The following is a 5514-nucleotide window of genomic DNA, read 5'->3' as shown; positions in this document are numbered from 1 at the left end:
ACTGCTTCTTGACGGCGGTAAGGGGCCGTCTTGCGCCCCACCGTACTCCCCTTAACTCTGCCGACAGCCGCCGGCTTGGGTCCCCCCCCCCACCCCCCAGGTCACTCGAACCTGGGTGGGCCCCGGCACCATCGGGCCTCAAAGCCGTCCTGGCCGTCCCTGCCTGTTTTCGCGGTCCCGTGACAGCCCCCTCCACCCGCCACCTCGCCCTCTCCGCCCTCCCTAACTCCTCTTGCTCCGCCCACCGCTCCTCCTCCGACGTGGGCGACGGGGGCCCCTCCGCCTCGGCCTCCCACACCGCCCCCACCCACCGCCCGTCCTGCTCAGCCCGCCGCGCCTCCACCACTTGCACCAAAAGGCGCTGTTCCCGAAGCCTGTCTTCCCACGTCCACACGCCCCAACCCGGGAGCAGAGGGGGGGCGGGCACCCAACGACCCCCCATCCAACAACCCCGAGGCAAACTGTGCGGACCCCACCGGCTGCACAACCCCTCCGGGCGGAACCGCGGCAGCCCCCCCTCCCAGCCGCCCGTGCCGCCAACCGACACACCAGGGGTCGAAGCCCGGGACCCCCCCCGGGACAAATCAAGGGGCCCCTCCATCTCCCCGGCCCCCCCCGCTCCCACCACACCAGCCAACACGTCCACCGTCGCACACCCGGCACCCAGCCCCCCTGCCCCCACCCCCGCCACAACCTCAGGCGCCTCGTCCCCGCCAGCAACCACGAGATCATCCCCTGGCCCCCCACTCCCCTGCCTGCCTCACCCTCCACTTCACCAGCCCGCCCGGCCGCAGATAAAACCCCCGGGAGCCGCTCTTCCGCGGACAGCGCCGACGCCACGCCCCCCTCCGCCTCATGGGCCTGGAACTGCAACTGGGGGAAACGAAGACGCGGAGGCAGGCTCCTGCGCCGGCCTCCGTGAGCCTGCCTCGATCGGCCCGCGCCCCGCCCCCTCCCACGCAGACCCGAGTAAACCAGCGGTGGCGGCGGCGGCAGCTCCTCTTGGCATGCCAATACCGCCGCCGCCACCCCCGCCGAAGCCGCCCGCGGGGCCCTTTCAAATCCCACCCATGCCTCCCCCAGCACACCGGGCCGCAGGAGGTCCTCCCGCCCGGCCCGCCCCAGAACCAACAGCGCCCGCCTCACCTCCTCGGCGGTCGCCACACCGTCGGCACCGTCACACGCCATCCGCAACGTCCCGCCTGCCACAACAACGAGGAAACACCGACAAACTGCCCCAAGGCCTAACCCTACACTACTCTCGTCACACACCCTTTTCTAAACCCGCCCGATGGTGCCGAGCGCAGGAAGAGGAAGTCGCCTTCCTCCCCTGCGCTCATATACCCACCCCCTAACTCCACCCCTTGAGCCTACCTGGTCCTACCCTCGCGCGAATGACCCCGGGGGAAGACTAGTCTGCGACTCTGCTTCCCCCGGGGCCCGGCACTCAGACCAACCCTGGCACTGCTTTCCCAGCAAGAGAACAGCACAAGAATTGGCTGGGCAGCCTCTGCCTTCCCGGAGACAGCTGGGAGAGCTCCGAGGTGGCCGTGGGCATCAGAGGCTGAGGCGAAAGGTGTTTTTTAAAAATTATTATTCCCCACCGTCCACCCACAAATCCCACGCCGCCCGTCCATCCGTCCCCGCCCACCACCTTCGTGTTGGGGCTGCCCCCACTGAGTATGTCTGGGCTGGAGTTCTGCCGATTTAGAGCGGGACAACTGCTCCGCAAAACCTTGCTCTAAGGTATGAAAAAAATCATATTTGACGGAAGGAGAAAATTTCACCCAAATGTTAGATATATTTTTAGATGAAACTGAAACATTTTTGCACAATGAAGAGATAGATTTTGTGAGCTGCAGAAGAACAAGCAGTTAAGTCCAAGGAGGGAAGGGGATTGGTGCTCTAAGTGAGTCTGGTGGTTTAGTGCACTAATGCAACCACTGTAGGGGCCTGTATTTGACCTCATGGTCACAGGTTCAAACTCTGACGGGTCCACTCAGCCATTCATCCTTCTGAGGTTGGTAAAATGAGTACCACTGAGTTGGGTAACAATAAACATCTGTTATTCAGTGCCAAGATACCCTTGGGTGAATGTGCGCTTTACAAACACACGTTATGTTATGCTAATTGTCCATGAACAATTTTGTGGGCTACTTTTAGCTGTGACGTTAGCCTAAATATCTAGCTTTTTCATCAGATAATTTCAGTATAGTCTTGTATTCTGTTTTCCCCACAGCTGGCACCCACACATCAGTTGAGGTAGAAAGGGCTTTTCATCATGATGGGTTAAATAACAACTGACCCAAAGCACATCATTCGACACCAAGGTGTGTGAGATGCTGCCATCACTCGTTTTATCTTTGCTCATGCACACTTGCCCTCTTTAAGTTGCATGTCCCATTATAATAGCTTTCTTATTCTTCCACCAAAAATTGACTCTCTGTCATCATTTTGTTCTGTTCTGAGATCTGAGGAGGGGCAGGGAGCAGGGTTTGAATGTCATCAGACTTGACAGCCTTTTGTTTGCTTTAGCATTAGACAAGTAGAGCCAGTTCCAAATCACATCTTGAATCAATTGCAGATTTTTCACTTCATTTCAGTTGCTGCCCTGCATGTCTGGAACTTCATGCAACAGGTTAACCTGTATTTACACCACAATTGTTTATCATATTATACTCCCCTTCCCCAGTCCCTGAACCAATGAGAAGGGTCCAAAGTGGGAGCATAAATGTTGACTAGGGAACTGAAGTACTCTTGGATGTTTACAGTGCTAGACGAAGAATCCACTGGTGGAACCATACCACACTAGGTAGGTGTGTTCCATTATCCTGTATGAGTAGATGGATATATGTTAATTCTGTTGGAGGTTTGACTCTTCCAGGTGTGTTATGTTTCTTGTATGTTTGCAGAGAGTGTACAACAGTCCTTTAACTTCTCTTATTCTCTTTATAGTGTGCTAGCGACCGCTGTTGTACCTGTCCTCTGTGTGTGTGAGATATGTGTGTGTGGTTAATCCTGCTGCTGCCACTTGCCCTTTACCTATTCTTCGTGGTAAGGAAAGCTGAGCTGCTGTGGTCCATCTTGTACCTTTGTTGTGTTGTGATGCTCGGTATAAAACCTTGCACCAAACAAAAGACAAAACAATTTGCATTGGAAATGCTTGTTTTAATGCACAATGTGAATTAAAGAGTAAATACTCACATAATTAGTGAGCAGAGTTTACTTTTGGTTTAGATTAGATTAGATTAGATTAAAAGCTTGGAAAGTGCTTGGGTACTCTAATGGAGTGTCCCTGGGCTAAAAATTCCTCCTGTCAGTATAGTTGGGCCCTATCCAAAAACCGAAAAATTAGCATCAGTCAACCGGAGGGGACCTAAAGAACCATGTTTTGAGTTTTCTACGGAACAGGACTTCTGAGGGCTGCATCTTCGCTCCAACGGCAGTTAATTCCAGGCTTTAGTTGCTAAAAAGCTAAAGGATCGGCCTCCTAAATGTGCCTTTTGAATTTTAGACACTGTCAGCTTTGCAGTGTCTGCAGACCTGAGATTCCGGATAGGTCTGTAAGGGGTGAGTAAGGGCCGAAGATAGCTAGGTCCTTTCTCATTCAGAATACTATGGCAGACGCACAGAGCTTTGAAATTTACTCTGTTCTGCACCGGTAGCCAGTGTAGTTCCCTCAGGGCTGCTCCCATCGGGGTCCGCCTTGGGATGTTCAATAACATCCGGGCTGCAGCATTCTGGAATTTCTGCAGCATTCTCATATTGCTTTTAGTGACCCCTTGGTAGAGAATGTTGCAGTAATCCAATCAAGATGTAAGCAGAGCCTGAATAATAGTCTTTTTAGCATCTAGAGGTAGAATATCTAAGATTTTCTGTAGCATCTTTAAGAGACCAAAGCAAGTACCGGCCAAAGCTGATATCTGCTCCGTAAAAGATAAGATATTATCAAACCATACTCCCAAATTTTTTATCTTAGGTTTGGGAACTGGGGTCGGCTCTAATTCTTTCGGCCACCAGATATGCGACCAGATGGTAGGCTGTTTACCAACTACCATGATGTCAGTCTTGCCTGCATTTAATTGAAGGCAGCAGATATTCATCCAGTTAGCCAAATCGATTAAGCGAGCTTTGAATTTAGGCGCAGCCTCTACATCCTTCTGTTCCAACGTGATGATCAGCTGAGTGTCATCAGCCAGACCCCCCAGGATATTGCTGCATGGATTAGCAAATTTAGGGGCACAAATATGAAAATTTAGCGGCACAAGTATGGAAATTTAGTGGCATTTTTGTGGAACTTTATTTTACTCAGAATCATTCATTTGCAGCTTTAAAACAATGGAAACGTTTAGCAGAGTATTCCACTTTGAAATTGGCCCTGACGTGATGTCATTTCCTGTGATGTCCCTTCCACTACCCCTAGCATTTTAGTGAATTGACGCCCATGCTCTAGTTGACCATGTTACCCCCTCACCTTCCATGTCCAATGTTCCTGTATTTAAAATATATCTTAATGCGTTGAGACAACCCATACTTTTATATTACAGCAACTTCTGAATTTGAAAGGTTTATTAAAAAGGGCTTTCTATTTCAGCTTTTACGTATATTGCTCTCTTCTGCTCCGTTCTGTCCACTGCAAGGGATCCAAGGTCGTTCGGATTCCCTGGAGCACCTGGACGTGAAAGTGCAGGTCGCTGTGCGGTGCTCAACCAGCCAGCCTCTTGTGCATGCATGTGTGGCCATGCGTTACTACAAGCTACCCATCCGACATCCGCACTACCTGCTGCAGCCATACATCAGTGTCGGCCCCACGTCCCCTTAAAGCAGGCAAACCCTTATTAATGGTGGGGGCTGCGTTAGACCAGGGGTCTCTAACCTTCTCTGTAAGCAGACCTACTGCCGTGCAATGAAAATCATACCGAGCTGCTAACATTATTAGTGTTTTTTATACTGACTACATCAGACAAGATTATTTTAGTGGCCACCCTATTTATGATTACCAGCAGTTAGTTGTCGGCCTCAGTGCTTCAGGAGGGGTTTCCAGCAGTAATGTAACAAGGCTTTGCCAATTTGGAATTCCTTTACATGTATAACACATACCGGCCATAGCTGCAATACCCCTGACACAAAGTGATAATATTAATAATAATTCTGCCCAAAGCCTGATGAGTTATCGAACATCTATCAATCAATAAATATATTTCGCAAATTGAACCATTTCTCAAAACATCAGCTTATGAGCTATGAAAATACACATATTTTCGTTTCAAATACATACTTTTCAGTTTTGGTATGTGCATTTTAATTCAGCCTAGCAAATCTTCTAATTTAGTATGTTGCATTGCTCACAGGAAAGCTACTTACAGGTAGCTGTAGAGCTACTGGTAGCTCATGAGCTACTTGTTGGAGAAGCCTGCGTTAGACCTTGCTAGTGAATGGCTTGGACCATCGTTTTATGGTTTTACAGCAATACAGTTTTGGTTGTCGAGTTAGTAAATGTGAATTATCTCATCA

The sequence above is a fragment of the Triturus cristatus genome, chromosome 7, assembly GCF_964204655.1.
Source record: "Triturus cristatus chromosome 7, aTriCri1.1, whole genome shotgun sequence".
Lineage (NCBI taxonomy): Eukaryota > Metazoa > Chordata > Amphibia > Caudata > Salamandridae > Triturus > Triturus cristatus.
Note: the sequence above shows the minus strand (reverse complement) of the source record.